We start from the raw sequence: 23137 nt of genomic DNA on the forward strand, positions 1-23137 counted from the left end.
AAGTAAGAATTTGGAGGTGTCAGAGAAAATTTCAAGGATGCCATGGAAGAGATGACATGTCCACTGCTCAGAAGACTGAAGAGCAGTTAGTGTGGAGACAGAAGGAACTTCAGAAAGATGGACCACTGAGTGTGGTTTTTATAGTGCTATACAGTGGATGATGGGCCAAATGGTGAAAGCTTTTGTCCACCATACTAAGAAGTTTGGAGTTTACAAAGAAGACACTCCCAAACTTCTTAACCTGCCCTGTTTTCCCATGCATACGTGTCACAGCATAACACATTTATCTTTTTACTCCCCACCATCTCCCTATAATGTAAGTATCATGAGGGCAAGTTGTTTGGTCTATTTGACTTGCTGCTATATCCACAGTGTGAACAGTATCTGGGACTTAGTAGGGGCCCACTAATTATTTACTAAACATATAAAGGCCAAGGGGGAGCCACTAAAGAATTTTAAGTGTGGGAGTTGTCACGGCCACTTTTCACAATTTGGGTCCTCTTGGACCAATGCTGCCCTCTTCTTTGGCTCTGTCCTTTGTTCTCTGCTCCAATTACAATTCTATTGTCAAAACCAGGTTTTTATAAGGAAGCCATGAAAAGAGACAATTTGATAATGATCTGGCAAGGATACTGTATATGGCCTAGTTTAGTCTACTTAGAATACATAAATGGCTGTCAGGTGAGTAGGACTTGCAAAGAATGGAGGCTGCAAGGCAAAATGGATTCTGGAGTTGGACAGTTAGAACGGCAAATCCCAGCCTCCAAAAATTAGTAGCTATACAAGCCTGAGAGAGTTAACCTTCTGTTCTATATAATGGCAATGATACATACATTTTAGGGTTCTTGAGAGGATTGACTAATATAATACATGGAAAGCATTTGGCCTTAGAAGTAAGGAGATGGAGGAAGGAGGTGGATATGTTTTTACTGGATGTGGGACTGTCAGGCGGAATGTTTAAACAATAGACTTCTGCTATGGCAGACTTGGCCATGAACCCAGTTAAGAAAAGAGACCACTAAATAGAAAAAGAGTTGGCAGGAATAATTTATATAACACACATCTTTATACATGATCAGGTTCAGAGAAGCAAAGTTGGATTTCCACTTAGATCCCGTATTTTCACCAGGGATCATGTTTGTATCTGAGACACAAAGAGAACAATTTGGTATCCCTACTCTTCAGAAGCTTGTACACTGGTAGAGATGATAGATACATCAACTGAAATTGTCCACAGAATGTGGCACATACAGAAATCGTAAAAATTGAAGCACTATAGGAAACACAGTTTCATCCTGTTAATTAACACAACCTACTAAAGGAATTGAGCAATTTAGCTGCAAAAGATATGGAATTCATTTGTTAGATACAGACTGCTTCCTTAAACTCTCAAGTGTCATATAAAACCTGTCTCCCTGGCACAGCAGAGGGCTCAGTTCCAAAGGTATTAAAGAAGATATCTGCTTTTATTTTTGAAAGTGAATTTGAAAGGAGTAGAGATATAAAGTAGACTCTTGAGTTTACTATATAGATTCATTTGATATTGTTGGAAGAAAGCAATGTTAGCAATCTTTACTAAGAGATCATGAGTAATCATTTCAGGGTACTTAGTGAGTAGTGATAAAGACATGAGATGATGTTTAAAAAAAAGCTTTTGGCAGTGAACTTTGGATAAATATATGCATTTGAGAAAATTAATTGTTGGATTCTCAATATAGCAAACATTATGCTGACACAAAAGTGACCAACAGGAAAATGATAGCCCACAGGAGTACACAGGACAAAATGAAGAGTAGAAGTCCACAAAACAAGAAATATTTCCAAAGTTCTGACCTTTATTTGGTAATGAAATACTAGTGAAAGAAATTAATTTCTCAAACTTTTCTATAAATTGGCTGCTGGCAAAGTAATAGTGACCTTTAGACCTTTAGGTGTCTGACCTCCTACTGAGGACGAGGAGAATCAGGTACATATTATTTTGCAAGGAAGGCAATATTTCTCTGTCTTTATCATCCTAGGGCTAGGTACTAGGCAACTAGAGACCACCTCTATAGCCCTGTTGGGGTTCAGGACACGTTACTCTAATATTTTAGAGTAACGTGCCTTATTAGGCACCTGCCATATTGAATATTTTAAGCTGAAGGATTTTGTGAAAACAGCAGAAGCAGAAAGGTCACTCTGATCTCCTCTCACCTCATCCTTCTTACCTGAAACAGGCCGTAAAACACTTTTGTGAAAGGTGTCCTCCACATACCTTGAGGAAAGGATCATCCTTGTCTCCAAAGACAAAGAGATGTCAAGAAGAATCCAAATGAACAGGCTTTGCTAAGTTTCCCCCAGTTTACTATAATTACCTCATACTCTTTATCCTATCTTATTTCCACACTACTTCCCGTTCTTCATCAAACCTATCATAAAAATACACAGGTCTGTTTCTTTGGGTCTTTTCCTTATGAAGCCTCCTGTGTCACATAAATCTTAAATAAATTTGTATGCTTTTCTCCATTAATCTGTCGCTTAATTTTCAAATCCAGTCAAGGACCCTAAGAGAGAAGAGGAAAACCTCTTCCTCTCTGCAGCCCAAGGCCTGCTGAAATTATTCAAACTAGCCAGTCCTAAACTGTTCAACCTACTTTGCCTTGTGGTTCTCCAGGAAACTCCAATAAAGGCTTTCTCCTGGTCTGCTTCCTGTCCAAAACCTGGTCTGCTTCCTGTCCAAAACCTGGTATTCCTCATATGGTCCTCCATGTCACCTTTATAAATTAAGACTCCAGTACAGAACAAATGGAAATGTAGAAGTGCTTTTCTCTTTGTTCCTATCTTGGTTCTCACCATGAATTCTTCTGTAGTAAGTTCATACTCTACATGGTAACTGAAATGAGCAGTATGTCCGTTAAAGTGTGCTTTTTAGACTAGCTGTGAAAGAAGGATCTCTCATTGAAAGGTTATTTTTGGAAAGAACTTTTTGAATTATGGTACCTAGCGAATGGCAGCTTCCTTTGAACTTGACAAATACTGCAATGTCGACCCTGGGTGTAGGGTTCATATTCCAGGACTCAGGGGCTTATCTATCAGTGCTCCCCAGCTAAGAATACTAGGGCTCACATTATGTTTCATTTACAAAGCTGCCATGATTGTTTCAAAACAATCATTCTGCAGTGTCATCATTCAGTGTCTGATGACACTGAAATTTGACATGGAATGATTAAGAATTTGAAAATTCACATAAAACCATAGACATACAAATGGCTAACAGACACATGAAAAAATGCTCAACATCACTAGCCATCAGGGAAATACAGATCAAAACCACAATGAAATATCACCTTACACCAGTTAAAATGGCAAAAATTAACAAAACAGGAAACAACAAATGTTGGTGAGAATGTGGAGAAAGGGGAACCCTCCTACACTGTTGGTGGGAGTGCAAGCTGGTACAACCACTCTGGAAAACAGTCTGGAGGTTCCTCAGGATGTTGAAAATAGAGCTACCCTATGACCCAGCAATTGCACTACTAGGTATTTACCCCAAAGATGCAGATATAGTGAAAAGAAGGGACACATGTATCCCAATGTTCATAGCAGCAATGTCCACAAGAGCCAAACCATGGAAGGAGCCGAGATGCCCTTCAACAGATGACTGGATAAAGAAGATGTGGTACATGTATACAATGGAATATTATTCAACCATCAAAAAGGATAACCACCATTTGTATTGACTTGGATAGAACTGGAGGGAATTATGCTAAGTGAAATAAATCAAGCAGGGAAAGACAAATATCATATGGTTTCACTCATATGTGGAACATAAGCAATAGCATGGAGGACCATAGGGGAAGGGAGGGAAAACTGAAGGGGGAGAAATCACAGAGGGAGATGAACCATGAGAGACTATGGACCCTGGGAAACAAACTGAGGGTTTCAGAGGAGAGGGGTGTGGGAGATGGGGTGACAAGGTGATGGGTATTAAGGAGGGCATGGGTCATGATGAGCACATGATATGCAACTAATGAATCACTGAACACTATATAAAAAACTAATGATGTACTATACAGTGGCTAACTGAACATAATAAAAAAAACCATCAATAAAATTGAAAACCTGGATACTTCTCTTTTCTCCTCTACTTGCAATCAAACAGAGAGGGAAGGAAGGAGGTGGGAAGAGAAGGTGGGAGAGAAGAAAAAACATTCACTGCCAAGATGTCACAAATGTCACTTCTTCCTCCTTCTCTCCTTGACTCAGCCTTCCTTTAAGAAGCAAAAAGGATGAAGCCATGAAATGGTGGTATTGTTTGGGTTGTGCCAAATCCAGCCTGCTGTGTACTTGCAGGTTATGGTATAGAACCACTAAGATCTTAAGGTCAAATCTTTGAGGCATTAAATTTCCTATGAGAAAAAAGGAAAATGTTTTGTGATAGACCTTACTTCTTTATGTCTAAACTTTGTTTAATATTTGATTTGGGATGGAGCTATAAAAGCACTCAAAATGATTCAGATTATTGCAGATTTTCAAACTCCAATAACTTTTTTTTTTGAAAGTCACAGACAGTTTACCTTTCTATAATTAGATTAGGAGGAAAAAGCAAGAGTCTTCTAGGGTCTGGATTTGCTTAGATGGATGTGCCATTGCCGGGCATTGCCAATGTTTCTCCACGGCAGAACATACAGCAGAGACTTGGGAGCATGCATGCCTGACACGAGTTACTCTTATGTTCCATAATTATGTTGCTTGCAGGGCTGTTGCTGCTGCAGTAGTTGACTGTGCCCCAGACAAATGGGGGTGCTCAACTGTTCCCACAGATCTTTATTCCAGTCTTTATCCCAAGGAGGGCACTGCCATGGGCTCTCAGCCACAGTCTCTTGTCCAAGGTTCCTGGTTTGGTTGGCAACATCCTGCTCAACACAACTTTTATCATCACAGCTTGAGATAGGATGACTGATTTCAGCCAGAGAAACCTGGTGGTAAGCACTGAAGGAACAAGTAGCCATTTTGCTTTCGACATCAGGATGATTCTTTCTGTACTTGATAAGATGATAAGGAAAACTGCCAGCCCTGATCTGGTGGATTTCATCATAGAGGCATTGTAATAGCTTTTCAAGGTCCAGGGAATGACGTAAATTTCTTACTTATTGGAAGGAAGGAGCCGAATCTAAGTACTCCATGGAGACATGCTGTTCCCACAATTGCTTTCTCCCCACATCTCGCCCAGCAACACTCACTTCCAGTCCCTGAAGTTAGGGGGTGGGGCCCCACTTCCTGTAACTCCAGTAATTTTTTTAAGTAGAAACACTTGCATAGCCTTTTATATTATGTTGGTTTAAAATGTGTTTTGTACTCTATGTGGAAAACCCAAAAGAGACCACACCAAAATTGTTAGAACTCATACAGGAATTCAGCAATGTGGCAGGATATAAAATCAGTGCACAGAAATCAGTTGCATTTCTATACACCTACAATGAGACAGAAGAAAGAGAAATTAAGGAGTCGATCCCATTTACAATTGCACCCCAAATCATTAGCTACCTAGGAATAAACCTAACCAAAGAGGCAAAGGATCTGTACTCAGAGAACTATAGAACACTCATAAAAGAAATTGAGAAAGACACAAAGAAATGGAAAAACATTCCATGCTCATGAATTGAAAGAATAAAAATTGTGAAAATATCTATGCTACCTAGAGCAATCTACACATTCAATGCAATTCCTATCAAAATACCATCAACTTTTTTCACAGAACTGGAACAAATAATCCTAAAATTTGTATGAAGCTAGAAAAGATCCCCATAAAGCCAAAGGAATGTTGAAAAAGAAAACCAAAACTGGTGGCATCACAATTCCAGACTTCAAGCTGTACTACAAAACTGTAATCATCAAGACAGTATGTCATCAAGACAGACATAGATCAGTAGAACAGAATAGAGAACCCAGAAATGGACCCTCAACTCTATGTTCAACTAATCTTCAACAAAGCAGGAAAGAATATCCAATGGAAAAAAGACAGTCTCTTCAACAAATGGTGTTGGGAAAATTGGACAGCCATATGCAGAAGAATGAAACTGGACCATTTCCTTACACCATATATAAAAATAGACTTAAAATGGATGAAAGACCTAAATGTGAGAAGGAATCCATCAAAATCCTAGTGAACACAGGCAGCAACCTCTTCGAGCTTGGCTGCAGCAACTCTAAAGGCAAGGGAAACACAGGCAAAAATGAACTATTAGGATTTCATCAAGATAAAAAGCTTCTGCGCAGCAAAGGTAATAGTCGACAAAATCAAAAGATGACCAACAGAACGGGAGAGGATATTTGCAAATGACATATCAGATAAAGGGCTAGTATCCAAAATCTATAAAGAACTTACCAAACTCAACACCCAAAGAACAAAATCCAATCAAGAAATGGGCAGAAGACATGAACAGACATTTCTCCAAAGAAGACATACAAATGGCCAACAGACACATGGAAAGTACTCAACATCACTCGGCATCAGGGAAATACAAATCAAAACTACAATGAGATACCATCTCATACCAGTCAGAATGGCTAAAATTAACAAATCAGGAAACAACAGATGTTTGTGAGGATGTGGAGAAAGAGGAACCCTCCTACACTGTTGGTGAGAATGCAAGGTGGTGTAGCCACTTGGAGGTTCTTCAAAAAGTTGAAAATAGCGCTACCCTATGACTACTGGGTATTTACCTCAAAGATACAAAGGTAGTGATCCAAAGGGGCACCTTCACCCTAATGTTTAGCAGCAATGTCCACAATAGCCAAACTATGGAAAGAGCCCAGATGTCCATTGATAGATGAATGGATAAAGATGTGGTCTATATATATGATGGAATATTACACAGCCATCAAAAAACGAAATCTTGCCATTTCCAACGATGTCGATGGAACTAGAGGGTATTATGCTAAGCAAAATAAGTCAATCAGAGAAAGACAATTATTATATGATCTCAATGATACGTGGAATCTAAGAAACAAGGCAGAGGATCATAGGGGAAGAGAGGAAAAAGTGGAACAAGATGAAACCAGAGAGGGAGACAAACCATAAGAGGCTCTTAATCATAGGAAACAAACTGAGGGTTGCTGGAGGGGAGGGAGGTGAAGGATGAGGTAACTGGGTGATGGACCCTGGGGAGGGTATGTGTTGTCTGAGCACTGGGTATTATATAAGAATGATGAATTGCAGATCTTTACCCCTGAAGCAAATAATACATTATATGTTCATTAGTTGAATTTAAATTTTAAAAATCTCTTTTGTTCTTATGAAATCATTGCTCCTCGTGGTGAAATAATGCAAAGATACACAGTGGAAAACTGAAAGTCCTCTTCCCTCCTCCCTTTACCAGTGATAACTCCTGGTTATAGTTTCTTGTATGTAATTCTAGAAATTTCCTAGAAATATGGAAGCAAATGAGTGTGTATATTGTTAAAAGATAAACTGAGGTATATTAAAAATTTTAAGAGCTTATTTGAGCAAAAACTGATTCAAATTGGGTAGCACCAAACCAGAAGCTGTTAGGAGCACTCCATAGACAGGGACCAGGGAGAAGGCAGACAGAGAAAGAAAGGAAGCAAAGAAAGAAAATTACTGATTGGCTAAAGCTTTAAGCCTAGTTGGCTGTTTGTGATTGGTTGTCCTTAGTGTTTTAATTTCTAACTTTGAGGCATTTATAGGTTTTGATTTTGGTTTGCCTCTATAGGCTGCCATAGCAATAGACCCACATCAGTCTCAGGACCTCCTTGTTTAATTAATTTAACAGTACATTTAACACAAATGGGGCTATGGTGTATGATATTCAGTAAGATGTATTGTCTATAACTTGCTTTTCCCACATGACAATATTTTTGGAGTATCTGTAGTAACCACATTGTACTCCGTTGTCCCCTATATGACAATTTTTAAGAAGTTCTTATTGATGGACATTTCATTTTCTGAAGATTTTTCTCGTCTACCAAAAATATTGTAGTTAGCATTTGTATGTGTGTGTGTGTGTGTGTGTGTGTATGGCACATTTTTGCCAGAATGAAGTGGAATTGCTAATGCAAAGGGTATATAAATTTCAATTTAGATAGAAACTGCAGAATTATTTTCTAAAAAGTTTGTTCCAATTAAGGATCTCAGCAATAGTGAATGAGAGGGAGCCAGTTTTCCTTACCAACACTGGGCATTATCAAATTCTGTAAGTACTCTTCATTCATAAACTTGGTTCTTCAACAGTAAAGTTGACATTTTTTTTTCATAGTTTGTTTAAGGGGTGTTCTTTTTTCTTGCCAAGATCTTCTTTTTTAAAGAGCAAACCTTGTTTTGTTTCTCATTTATGCCCAAATTATATTTTTAGGAGATTGTTGCCATTTCAGAAAATTAAGATAGACCTTTTCAGATATCAACAGGAAACCAACGACCAGGTTTAAAAAAGAACACCTTATTTCTTTTGCCTATTGTTTCTTTTGTGGTATTTGGCTTTAATTATCATTATTATATTTTAACAGTACATTAGTCACTAGGAGCTACACATTCCTCTATCCGCTGAACCTCATTGCTTTCATGAGCAGTATGGCCATATAAAGTTTTGGCAAATAAATCTTTTGTAATAAGTATCTTTTAAATAAAATATGATAGTAGTTTTCACAGGAAGCCTAATCCTTAGTAGTAAAGGAAAGAACAAGCTAATTATAGTTTAAGCATTAGCAAGTTGTCGACTCTGGGTTGGTCACTTACCTTCTGTAACTTTGTTTCCCCAACTGTGAAAGGCCAATTTTTGAGAAGACTAGAGAAAGTAAACAACAGTCAGCTAGTGCAGTGCTTGTCGTAAGAATGGTAGGCACATAGAGATCCTTATTTATTTGAAGGCTTTATATACATTCCAGAGTTTTCCCTCTATTAGATGACTTAGAGTTTACATTTGAAATCTAAAACTGGCTTTAAAAATTTCATTTTGAGGAATATGATATGCGGTAAGACATACTTATAATTGTTCCTTACTTAAAAAGGGTAAGTAGGTTTCATTTGATTGAAAACAAATTACCTAATTCTGGTACAATGTGTTATTATGCCAATGTGCAAATATTATCAAAATAAAATCAATACCTCTAGGGGTTTCTGTCTTATGCCTGATGTGCTTGTTTCTAATTAGACCCCATAAAATTTTGAACACATTGTGTTAACACAACTTTGTTCACATACTTGGTTTCCAATTATTTCATTATAGCACATTTTTAATAACAAATGTCAGAGTAGGAGGTAGCACATACAATTTTTACTGAAATATATTTCTCCCCCACACCAACTTGCTAATCCTAAACAATACATATAGGGACAAGGATGGGCTTGGGTTAACATACAATTATGTAACTTTTTAAAAAAAAATAGAGCTACACTATGACCCAGCAATTGCACTACTGGGTATTTACCCCAAAGATACAGACGTAGTGAAGAGAAAGGCCATATGCACCCCAATGTTCATAGCAGCATTGTCCACAATAGCTAAATTCTGGAAGGAGCCGAGATGCCCTTCAATAGACGAATAGATAAAGAAGATGTGGTCCATATATACAATGGAATATTACTCAGCCATCAGAAAGAACGATTACCCAACATCTGCAGCAACATGGACGGCACTAGAGGAGATTATGCTAAGTGAAATAAGTCAAGCAAAAAAAGACAATTATCATATGGTTTCACTCATTTGTGGAACATAAGGAATAGCAGGGAGATCAGTAGGAGAAGGAAGGGAAGAATGAAGGGGGGGGTAAACAGAAGGGGGAATGAACCACAAGAGACTATGGACTCTGAGAAACAAACTCAGGGCTTCAGAGGGGAGGGGAGTGGGGGATTGGGATAGGCCGGTGATGGGTAGTAAGGAGGGCACGTATTGCATGGAGCACTGGGTATTAAACACAAACAATGAATCATGGAACACTACATCAAAAACTAGTGATGTACTGTATGGTGACTAACATAACATAATAAAAAATTTTTAAAAACATACAATTATGTAACTTTTGGAGAACAAATCATTATGGATTATTTCATTTTCCTCTTATAGGTTTTAATTGAAGATCAGAGGTAAAAGAGATTTCTGGATTAATCCTTATACAAAAGTAGAAACAATCATGAAGACTGTAATATGTAGCATACAAATATTTTTGAAAGGTGAGCAGGCAAAAGTATACTTTTTGCATCATTTAGAAAACTTTAATCCTTGAATGGTGAGAGACGATTTCAGTGACTAATAGTTTTAGCAATGTCTTGTCCCCATATGATGTTGAGAACTACCTTTGCTGAAATTGTCAATTACTGCCTTATAACTCTTCATAAATAAGAGCTTCCATTTGTTACTCAACATTTAATTATGTGTTTTACATACAACTTCCCATTTAATTTTTATTTTTCAGATGAAGAAACTGAACCTTAGATTAAGTGACTCCCCAAGGTCACGTAGGTACAGCTGCAAAGAAGGCCCTGATGGCTTTGACTTCCCAGCCTGTGCATTCTGTCATTACAGAATACTGCCCTTCCTTAGGTTATGAGATGAGATAACATGGCATGTAGAACTTAGAACCACTTCTGATTTCCTCTTTTTCTCCACAGCAACATCTGACCATGAGTGTCAGCCAATGACTGAGAACTTTTCTGCGTGCTGTAACTTCCATGGTTTAAAGGAGAAACTGGCCTTCAAAGAAAGAGGAAGCCTGGGCATCCGGCACACAGTGATAAACTTTCCATTCACAGCAGCAGAGGGCGGTAGGATAACAGCGTCAGCCCCACCGCTTGTTGAACAATACCATCTCTGTCCTTGAAGCCTTTTCTCAGCAAACAGAAATGATAACTGGTCACATGCTAGCCCATTATGTCACCAGAAGAAAATCAGTTAGCTTATCTTTCAGATAAAACATGGGCTATTTGATGCTAAAAAACAGAATATAAATAATTGCTGGTTTGTGGTTACTTTAGAATTTTTATGTCTTTGAGAGATTTTTTTAATTTGCTTACTTATAAAACTGATTTAAACGCAATTCTTTCCCTTCAATTAACAAATTTAATTTGGTGGGTATTTTGGCAGCGAGGGACATGGGGGTGGGAAAGCAAGTGATTATATCTTCCCTGTGATTGTTTTATGTATTCTTAGTAGATAAACTGAATAATTCTCTTTTTAAAAAAGAGCTTATTTTTTATTTATTTGACAGAGAGAGAGAGTACAAGCAGAGGGAGCAGCAGGCAGAGGGAGAAGGAGAGACAAGCTCCCTCTCGGAGCAGGGAGCCCAATGCGGGACTCAGTCTCAGGACCCTGAGATCATGACCTGAGCCGAAGGCAGACACTTAACCAACTGAGCCATGGAGGCACTCCTGAATAATTCTTTTTAAATGTCGACTCTGATATGCTAGTTGTGAAACAACATGGTATATGAGAGAGACTGAGAGACAGGAGAGGGAGGCAGAGAGATAGGAAGGAGAGAGAGATAAAGAGAGCACCAGGGTTTTGCTCAAGTGCAAGCAGGTGTGGGACAAGGTAGGAGGGGGACTTGAGGCTGGAGAGGTAGACAGGGGTCAGATATGAGGGTCTTCTGGGCTATGTTAATAAACTCCAAATTAATCCTTTAGGCAGGACTGAAACAATCAAGATTTGTATTTTAAATCTGTGGAGAAGATGAGGTGAGGAGATGAGTCTGGAGGCAGGAAATCTAGTTAGAAGGCTGTTGCTAGTATCCAGAGCAGAGATGATGAAGTCTTGAACAAGGGAAGTATGAGGGAAGGAGAGAGGAGGATAGAAAAAGAAATCAATAGATTGCTTGGGTGTGGGAAGGTTAGGAAAAACAAGGAACCTAATGTGACACCAGGTTTCTTGCTGGATGATGGCATCCACTCCTGAGAAGGGAGCAGGGTGGCAAGCAGGTGTGGGGGCTCCTTTGAGTGTGTTGTATCTGAGGTGACTGTGGGGTATCCAGATAGTTTTCTGTTGTTTGCATTTTTGTTTTTAAGCCATACGATTTGGAAGCTAAAGGGAAAAAGTAGGGCTGTGTCATTAATAATGAAAAATAATAGTTGGAGAGATACAGTATGCCTAATAGTTTGAGAAGATAGTGTCTGGAACGAGATGACCCGAGTTTGAGTTCCAGGTCTATCATTTGCTGACTCTGTGAGTTTGAGCAATTTGCATAACTTCTCTGTGCCTTAGTTTCCTCATATGCTGTGAGAATTAAGTGAGTTGATCCATGTAAAGCTTTTACATCAGTACTTGGCACACAGTAAGCACCATATACTGGTTTGTTGTATTGTTGCTTTTATTTCAGCTCTCATTTATGGCACACCCGTTCTGGGCCACACCTGTGTTCAGAGCTTGCAGGCAATCTCTCACTTACTCTCCATAACATCCTGTAATGGGGATACTGTCAGGATCTAAAGAAACTCAGAGTGCAGGAAGGCTGATCAGATGGCTCAAAGCAACCCACTGGGAAATAAAGGGCAGAGCCAGGATGCAAACTCAAGCCTGAAGGACAACAGGAGTCCAAGCCCATTAAGATGATACCTGAAACCATGAGAGTATGTAAAGGGAGAGGAGCCAGGAAACACAAGGGCTCCTCCATAGCTGGGGGTAAGTAAGGGCAGAGAAAAGCAACAGAAGACTAGCAGTGCCAGAAGCAGCAGCAGGTTAGCAAGTCGAGTGTACCTGGAACCCGGGACGGCAAGGATCGACTTTCCAGGATGCTCTTATGATCCCTCCTTCTGCCTCTACCTCTAATGTTGAGATTTTACATTTCATACTCTGGGCGTGAAAGAAAAAATTACTAACTAGACCCAAGAATCTTGACTCCTACACCAGAGGCATCACATTATCTAATAGACTTACGGGATGATGAAGGTACTTAAAATTTTGAGGCTCAGAGCTGCTCATCTATGTTAGGTCCTCAGAGCTTTCTCCTTCCCGAGGCAGTGGCCACAGGGATTAATAATCATATCTGCTTCTGTGTCCCAGCTTAGTGTTACTTCCACAGTCCCCCTAGCCTATATTCACTGTCTTTGCCTGGAGTTCCTGGGATTTATTCTGGATACATGTACTAGTTTTCTACAGCTGCCATAACAAAGTACCCCGGACTGGGTGGTTTAAACAACAGAAATTGATTTTATCACAGTTCTGAGGGATAAAGTCCAAGATCAAGGTGTCAACAGAGTTGGTTCCTTCCAAGGGGCATAAGGGACATGTCTGTTCCAGGTCTCTCTCCTTGGCTTGTGGATGGCCGTTCCCTCTCTGTGTCTTCCATCTGTCCCTGTATGTGTCCAGATTTCCTCTTTGTATAAGGATACTAGTCATATTGGATTAGAAGCCACCCTAATGACCTCATTTTAACTTGATTATCTCTGTTAAGATCTTGTCTACAAATAAAGTCACATTCTGAGGTACTGGAGGTAGAACTTCAATATATGAATTTTGAAGGGACATAATTTGGCCCAAAACAATATCAATACCCTAATGATGTTTACTTTAATTATTAGAGACTTTGACTTTGAATCCAGTATGGAAATGCAGTACAAGTAAAGAAACATATTCTACCCCATTTTTTTGTGGTATCAACCAAAGGAAATAAATCTTCATTTTACATCCTCTGAGTCATCCTTTTCCAATTCATGAGATATTTAATAAAGAGGGGTGCCTGGGTGGCTCATTCAGTTAAGAATCTGCCTTTGGTTCAGGTCATGGTCCTGGGGTCCTGGGATTGAGCCCCACATTGGGCTCCCTGCTCAGTGGGGAGTCTGGTTCTCTCTCTCTCTCTCTCCCTTTGCCCCTCTTCCCCACTCATGCTCTCTCTCTTGCTTGCTCTCTCTCTTTCAAGTAAATAAATAAAAGCTTTTTTTTAAAAAAAAAAAGATTTTTAATAAAGAAGCTTTTGGGGCACCTGGGTGGTGCAGTTGGTTAAGCCTCAGACCCTTGGTCTTCGCTGAGGTCATGATCTCAGGATCCTGAGATCAAGACCCAAGTCCAGCTCCATGCTCAGAGCAGAGTCTGCTTAAGAGTCTCTCTCCCTCTGCCCCTCCCCGCCTGTGCTGTCTCTCTCAAAATAAATAAATAAATCTAAAAAAAAAAAAAAAGAAGCAGCAGCTTTCTTTCTTCTCTTGCTAAGGAAAAAGATTTGCACTCACTTTAAAATTAAAAATCATGAGTTCACCTGCTCATTCAGCCAATTCTGTCTTTTACAGTCAACATCCTTTAGGGAATGGGAAAGCCATGACTACCATGACCAACCTCCTGGGTATTAAGTGCAGCCACTCTCCCAGGTGCTGTGGAAAGGGAGACAGGTTACAAAGATTCTCTGACCTCCAGATATTTATAATTTCATGCTATTATTCTTAATCCTTTTTGCATTATAGAGGCTTGGGAATCTGGTGAAAGCTAGAGCTTCTCTTCTCAGAGATATTTATATATGATGACAAGCAAAATTATGTATACAGCTGATTTTGTTGCATTAGATCAAAATACTTTTTTATAGAATTGTGCTTTTTCCATCCATCTTTACATGCAAAATTAATTTCAGGCAAATTTTAAAAAAATAGGAAGCAGAAAAGAAATCCAATGAATGCAAATAAAATTAGACCATAAACTTTGTCTTTACTAAAAAAATAAATTTCAATGAGAAGGCATCTCTCCCTTGGCTTGATAAGAAGTTGAAATTACTGAGTGGTCTCTGGTATGACAACACATATACTTTCCTTTACACTTTCTGTTTTGATGGCAACACACGCTAAAAAGCTGGGCTCACAACAGCATGTGGTAGCAAACAGAATCAATTCACGACAGATGACACAATGGGCTTATGACAAGAGAACACCAAGATATTCCAAGATGATCTGACGTGGATAGTGGATTTATGTCATTTAATTTCTGTTGGCTTCACATCACTGAGTTTCATCGTCAGCAAGGGGATGATGCTGATGTCAGCAAAGGGAGGATTAAGAATTCATGTTTCAATTTTCAGGCTGTCATATCAGAAGTACTTTAAAGAGTTGCGGAGTTTCAACTTGTCTGCATATTTCTGTGTCACAGATTTGCTTTCGTTTCATGAGAAAACATTTTGAAAAGGCAAAGATTCAAGGCGCTGGCATAAACAAAGTTGACACCTTGCTGTAGACAGCAGAACCAGAGAAAGCAAGGGCAGAGAGCTTGCTGCATGAAGATATGTCCTCTAAGCTGTGTTACCAAGCATCACAGGTGTTCTGTCTATTCACAAAGTGCCCAATGAGTTGCTTTTGCTGAATAAACTTTTCAGCATTTCAAAGATATCAATGGATTTGAAATTTCTGAAGGGACTTGCTAAATAGGAATTTATTTTTGAAGGCATCAGCTGGCTGCATAAAGAAGCTTCCAATTCCTCCATTATATGTCTCAAAATATTATTGTTAAAGAGTCAACCATCATGGAATAATTTCATTTTTTGGAGGCATTGCTCTAACCTGTCTCTTCTGCTCCAAACCACACACCAACTTGACCATTTCTGGGGTACCCAGGTTTTACCACTTACTTCGTTGCTATATTAAGAGTAGACTGATTTATCAGGGCACACTAAATTTTAGTGAAGTCTTGCCTTTTCAACTCTAGTCTTCTTTTCTTAGAAAAGAGCTACACTAGTAAATTTTTGGAACAAAATGATGAGATACTTCTTCAGCATTTTTGGCTCCATGCTTTTTCACTGACAAGAATGTTGTCATGCAAAAAGGACTAGGGCTTTGATGTTCTATCACACACAGTGGGAACCAAAGCCAAAAGCTATTTGACATCTCTTCCTTATTATTTTCTTTGACATTTTCTAACTTAGGCCAATCCTGCAGTAAACAAAGACAGATGCTCATCCTCATGATGGCAGGACACATATTTTTTAATTCCTAGCAGTAGAAAGCTGTTCTGACATATGACAACCCTGATGAGTCTTCCCTGCAAGTCTGTAGGAGCAGCCACAATAGACATTGAAATAATGTATTCACCAAGATACTTTGGAAAAATCTCATACAAAATTACTGATGTGTATGTGTGTGTGCATTTCTGTCCCCGTGTATGTCCACACACATATCCAGACTGCCCTCTGATGGCCTCCGACGGACATCAGGGTAAGTGCACTGGGATAAATGAGTAGACAGTATCTTCAAGGAAACCCAGAATCCAGTGTGATGACAGAAGGATGTGAGCCCAATGGTGGGAGAGACCTACTTTCCTGGCAGTCTTAGAAAAGTCCCTGATAACAGTGGAGCTACAACTTGAAGACTGAGTAGAAGATCTTTAGGTTGAGAGGAGGACAAAGGGAACTCCAGACAGAAATGGAAAATGGAGATGCCATAACCAGGGAACTTCTGGTACTGTGTGTGGACGGTTCTAAGAAGCTAAGAGTTATATTGGAAATGTTTAGCTATCAAGACAGAGAAAACTACGTAGGCTTGAGTTTTAACTCTTGCTATTTTTCTGTGTGACCCTGGATAAATTTCGTAAACTCCTTTGACCTCCCTTTCCTCATTTTTAATATGGAGACAACAGCTGAAAGTCAGCTTGGGCTGGGATTTTGTATTTGTCCAAATAGGATTGCTTTAAACCCTCCTTGCCATACCAACTGCATGAACACCCTATGAAAATGGATACAGCCACCCACTCCTACACCCTCCCCTTCATTTAGGGTAAATAACAATAGCAATAGTAGTATTGACAATTCTAATAGCTGAAGTAGAATGAGCCTATACTCTGTGCAAGTGTTGAATTAAGTGTTTCGCACGTATCATCACATTTCACTTCATAACACTTGAGGCAGAAGCTGTCATTATGTCCATGATGAGGAAACAGGTTTGTTTTATTTATTTTATTTATTTATTTCACAGAGAGAGCACACGCACAAGCAGGCACAGAGGTAGGCAGAGGGAAAAGAAGAAGCAGACTCCCTGCTGAGCAGAGAGCCTGAAGCAGGACTCAAATTCAGGACCCTGAGATCATGACTGGAGCCAAAAGCAGACACTTAACCGACTGCGCCACCCAGGAGTCCAAGGAAACAGGTTTAGATAGGTTAAGGGACATAGCCAAAATTTCTCAGCGAGCCACCATAAAGCCCGCCATTTAAATCGGGCTCTTTCCTCTACCTATCTGTTTTAAATTTCCTCCTGTAGCTAGTCTTCTTCGATTGTATCCAATGATCACCATGCCCAGATTTACCCTCTCTAGCAGCCCCTCAGATAGAAGCTTCCTTTGGATGGTCTGCTCATGTTTAATTGACTTCTTTCCATGAGGTTGCTTCTCAGACCATCCTGGCCTCTATGTGCAAGTGACACATGCCACCACTTAACCTCGATTCGAAGGATATTGTGCATCCGCCAGGGCCCAGGACTGCAGGTCCCTGTATGTCTGGGAGAGGGAACTCCATGCACTATTGAGCTATTGTCAGGCCCAAGTTAAATACTTTCTCCCAGGGGCACCTGGGTGGCTCAGTTGGTTAAGTGTCTGGCTTTGGCTCAGCTCATGATCCCAGAGTCCCTGGATCAAGCCCCGCATTGGTCTCCCTGCTCAGTGGAGCACCTGCTTCTCCTCATGCTCTCATTCTCTTTCTCAAATAAATAAATAAATAAATACTTTCTCCTAGAATATGCTAGAAATGAGTGCGCTGAGTGATATAAAATTGTGTTAAGCAGAAGCTGTGGCTGCCCTGAGTCTCACTTATATGTTCAGAAAACTGAGCATGGGGAGGACAGAGAACAAGGGGAAGAAGAAGGAACACCAAAAAATAAAACAGATTTTCTAAAAAGGTGCTCATAGAGTGGAGGCTAGGTGCTTCTCTGGGGTCTGTACAAAACACATGCTGGGTTTCTTTTCATTTCTTCTAAAGAATTTTGTCAGGTTATAATCAACCATGGAGTTTGTTCTGCCTGAGGGAAATGACTCCAGCTGGATCTAGCTTGATTTAACTGTTTACATTTCTGAATTTCCTCCCTCATATCTTCCTCTGTCAAATAAGCTTATCTACCCAGCTCAAGGTTATAGGAAGAAAGTATCTTAGTTGATATTTTAGTCTGCTTGGGCTGCTATAATAAAATTCCACAGACTGGGTAGCTTATAAACAACACAAATTTATTGCCCACAGCTCTGGAGGCTGGGAAGTCCAAGATCAATGCACCAGCATGGTCATGTTTGGTGAGGGCCTCTTCCTGACTCACACCTGGCACCTTCTCACTGTCTTCACATGGTGGAAGGGCTAGGGATCTCTCTGGAGCCTCATAAAAAAGAACACGAATTTCATTCACGAGGGCTCCACCCTCATGACCTAAGCAACTCCCAAAGACTCTTGCTCCTAATACCATTATCTGTGGGAATTAGGATTTCTTCATCTGAATTCAAGGGGGACACAAACATTCAAACCATGGCAGTTAGTTTCTGCCATTTTTGTTTATTTAGGTTGATTCTGTGAAGTAATACAGTAAGGAGTAATAAGGAATAGAAGAAGATTAATCTTGGGGCTTACCAAGTTCAACTTCCTGACCACCCCACTGCTCTCAAGATTTGGGCTAAGGGTGCTGTCATCCACAGCCCACAACCTCCCAGATTCCTCTCTGATTCCAATTTGAAAACAGTGTCTCATGCTCTCTGCCACAGTGAATGTAATCTTCCCTCCTGCTTAAGATAGTATGTTACAAGTCACCCAGATGGACCTTCCGGATAGTATCATCTGCTTTTCCTAGTGTCCCTCACCCACATGTTGAGTAGACAATATATTCTGAGCTGTATTGTATGTCACAGGCATATTTACACATATAAAGTAGCAAGTGATTTCTTCCAACCAAATAACCTAAGAGAAACTTTTGTCTGAAAGCTCATCGATTACTTCTTTATACCGTAAAAAATATTCATACACACTCTTGCATATATTAACCATTGGGTCTCCTCCATGAAAGCCTCTAGATGAGAAAGTTAGAATAAAGAAAACGCTACATTTATATTCAAAGCACTGTGGACACAAGGAGCCCAATACTAACAGCTCCTAGCATTATGGCTGCATTTGAGGTAACAGCTGACCACACTGCAGTTTCATTTCAGTTCATTCCTATCTTAAGGAAGTTGTTTCAAAGCCCAGTCATAAAAGCTTGTCCCAAGCTGCCATGTTTACAATGAAAATGTGCAGCCATGCTGTTAAGGCTGCTTCCTCTGCCTGAGATCAGGCAGGTTCTCAAAACACTTCAGGAGCTTTTAATGAGTCCTCCCAAATCCCCTGTGAAGTGGAACATTTTTCATCTTCCTCCAAGCAGGAGGTAAAACGTTTGACTTGCTTAAGGTCAGAGAGAAAGAAAGAGGCAGGGAGAGCCAGAGCAGACAAAAAGAACTGAGCTGGGTGTTGAAACCATCTGTATTATCCCGACAAAGTCAAGGAGGGGAGCAAAGGTGGGCTGCAGCAAGGCTGTAGGTGTTTTTCAGAATGTCATCACTGCAATTCAGGGGACGGGGATGCACAAAGTATGCCATGCGCCTTTCCTTGGACTGAGAAGGGATCAGTGAATGGGGTGGGATGAGGAAGGGGCCATGTGGGGATAGAGGAAGAAAGCAGGGTCTGTCTGCCTTGGCAGGGTACGGGGCAGGTAGAGACACAGGGCTGAATGTAAAGTGATGGGGATAGGGGGCTGCCAAGTAGGAAAAAAGTCAGGGAAAGGTTTTGTGTCCAGGTCTTCATTTATGCAGGTGACTGAGTGACGACATGGAGAGGCTAATACCAATGAAAGAAAAGGTTAATGTTACTCACAGTTGTACTAGAAATAAGAGGCACAGCTCACCACATGTAGACACACAAGGAACAGCAGGTTTGGGTTAGGAAGCAGAGGCAGGAGTAGGTTGGGTGGGGAAGTGTTTAGGTCATGGCCTTTGGGATTTCTGTGGAAAAGGCAAGGCAGGGCAGGGTAAATAGTTTGGGATTGGCTAGTTTGAATACTTTCGGTAGGCCTGGGGCCATAGGCTTGGGGCCATACTTCTAGTAGCCTGGTACTTGGCCCTGGGATGATAAAGACAGAGGAATATTGCCTCCTGGGGTGTACAGAGCAGATAGAGGAGGTGGGGCTCTGGATGGGTTTGTTTGCTCATCAAATAGCATGCTCTCTGCTGTCCCTAAGAATTAGCTAGCCCCAGAAGGAGCAGTCTCTCCCCAGCCAGAAAGGTGTTTTAAGATGTCAAAACATGATAATATACAGAAAATTTTAAAAAAAACAACAACAACACCATGATTAATATACCATCACCTTGGATTAATCAGACAGGAATTACTTAGTATTTATGGCAAGAACTTCTTCTCTAATATAAGAATGTTAATAAAGGTCTTACGTGACACACATGATTATCATGTGAACAAAATAAAGTAATGGGTAATAGCTGAGCAAACGCTCATGTTTTGGCATAAGACGTCAGGGTTTTCCAGAGACTCTCCCTCCTCAATGCTGTCAGCAGGAGGCTCTGGCCAAGACAAAGCAGCCCTTTGGTAGCTATCACACATGACATCTGGAAAAGCCACCACCTTGACCCAAATCAATGCCATTCATCTTAAGATGTGTCACGACAACTCACAAGTCTATCAGATGAAGATATGTATCAAAGTGGAGCAAACTGTGAAGAAAAGATAGACGTATGTCTAACTGCGTCATTCTTGCCACATAACTAGCTGGCATAGATTGTGAATCAGGGAAACGTGGGTTTAAGATCCGGAGGCACACTTCCGAGTCACGGGCCCTAGTAAATGTTAACTCCTCTCTAAGCCTCCTTCCCTGGTACACTCAGGAAACTGGGATGAGGATTATATGAGATAAACCATGAAAGAATTCAGTGTGGTCCATGGCATAGAGAAAGTGCTTCTTGATTATAATAGTAATGTTAATAATAACAATAAGTAACTCATTAGCTGACTTATTATTATTACTAGGGTTATTCCTGAGTTTGTTTTTAATTTCTGCTTTATCAGTGCTAATAATTTCCTCAAATTATATTCCCTGGGTGAAGTTTGTTTTTCCCATTTAATAAACACTGAGTGCTTTAGGATTAAAGATGTGTATTTCAGGATGAGTGGGAGACCTTGAAATCACCATTGACTGTGATAAGGGCAAGATTACACATTCTCCCTAAGCATCAACTCCTCGAGGATAGAAGGGCTGCCAGCCATGCCCTAAATGCTGATGAGGATGTCATCCACACTAGGAATCTGCTCAACCACATTCCAATCTCTGAGAAAATTATTCCACTGGAAGTAGATTCTCGATATTAGATTTGTTTCTTTTTCAGAGATCATTTCTACCTTGATAGCTGATTAGCTGTCCCTCCAATGATCTGATAGCAATGACACTCTACAAAGTAGGTTCCTTATAGGTGTCTCACAGCGCATCCTCACACCACTGAGAAACCTCTCAACAGTAACATTTGAAAAAGGAATGCCTTTGTTATTGGCCAATGTACTTGTGAAGACTGTCTTTTATTTTTCCAACAAACTCAAAAGAGGATGCAGTAATACATATTCCCTAGAGAGATGAGATCAAAACAGTAAGTTACACAGTCTGTTGAATATGTGAACTACTAAATTTTTCATTTTATAGTCAAAGCAGGCCATTGAATAGAACTCCTACTAATGAGTGCAATGTTAGAAAATGAAGCAGGAAAAACCAACTCTGAAGAAAAATTACAATTCATCAAATTGCATAGGATTTGGTTAGGTTATAGAAGTAAGGTAAATAAAAAAATAAGGATGATAAATTTAAAAAAAAAACTTAAATGACATCTGATAAATGAAGTAATGGCAATTACCTAGAAAACAACAACAAATTTTGTCTGGAATAAGACTGGTATACTAATAAATGTCCTCCTTAATCAGAAATATGTAGAGTTGTGTCAGGTAATTGTTTTAGCTGAAATTCAGTGATTCTTTTGGATTGCCTCAAGCTTACTGCTATAGTTCCTAATCAATTCTACAATTGATGATTATTACTGTAATTTTTTCCCTTTTTTTAGTAATTGTGTTATTGAAGTATAACATACATTCAGAAAGGGATACAGATCATACATCTACAGTTTGAAGCATTCTCACATTGAAACATCTTTGTGGTTTTTTTCCCAGTCACTGTCTCCTTCATCAAAGGTAATCACTGTCTGGCTGTTATCATCATAGATTTGTTTCTCTATTTTATAATTTTATAAAAATAAAACATACCCTTCTGTAGCTGTCTTTCTCTCCCTCAAATATTATTTTTGTGAGATTCATTCATATTGTTGTGATAGTTTGTTCATTTTCATTGTTGTATAACAGTCTATGGCATGAATATCATATTCACTATAATATACTAAAACATGGTATAATATAATATAATCTCACTAATTTATATAATAAACCAGTCCCTACGTTATACCTAGGAGAATGTGAACTAAAGGACAGGATCGAGAAAACCCATAGCAGGGGTGCCTGGGTGGCTCAGTCGTTAAGCATCTGCCTTCGGCTCAGGGCATGATCCTGGCGTTCTAGGATCGAACCCCACATCAGGCTCCTCCTCTGTGAGCCTGCTTCCTCCTCTCCCACTCCCCCTGCTTGTGTTCCCTCTCTCGCTGGCTGTCCCTCTTCCTGTCAAATGAATAAATAAAAATCTTTAAAAAAATAAAATAAAAGCCCATAGCAGCATTAAACCAGCCTTAATGCCTATCAGCATATTTTCTCCCAATACTGTGGCTTGCACTTTTTCTCTCTTAATGGTTTGTTTTAAATATCAGAAGTTCCTAATTTTAATGTAGCCTGATTTATCCATCTTTTTTTCTAAGGGTAGTGCTTTTTCTGTCCTGCTTAAAAAATCTTTGTCTAGACCAAGGTCATTAATAAATTCTGTTATTCTTAGGGGCACCTGGGTGGCTCAGTTGGTTAAGCATTTAACTTTTGATTTTGGCTCTGGTGGTGATCTTGGGGTTGTAAGATCGAGCCTCATGTTGGGCTCCACGCTGAGCCTGGAGTCTGCTTGGGATTCTCTCTCTGCTTCTCCCTCTGCCCCTCCCTCCATGCTGTCTCTCTCTCTCTCAAAAAAAAAAAAGTGCTTTTGTTGTTGTTGTTGTTTTTTCTTTTTTCTCACTTTTTATCTGATGTGGGACTTGATCCCAGGACC

The 23137-nt window shown here is 39.8% G+C and overlaps 1 pseudogene; it reads right to left on the reverse strand.

Moving 5' to 3' along the window:
- Nucleotides 1-4595: 4595 nt before the first annotated feature.
- LOC100472928 lies at nucleotides 4596-17183 on the reverse strand (annotated as a pseudogene).
- Nucleotides 17184-23137: the final 5954 nt, after the last annotated feature.

The sequence above is a fragment of the Ailuropoda melanoleuca genome, chromosome 1 (assembly GCF_002007445.2).
Source record: "Ailuropoda melanoleuca isolate Jingjing chromosome 1, ASM200744v2, whole genome shotgun sequence".
Lineage (NCBI taxonomy): Eukaryota > Metazoa > Chordata > Mammalia > Carnivora > Ursidae > Ailuropoda > Ailuropoda melanoleuca.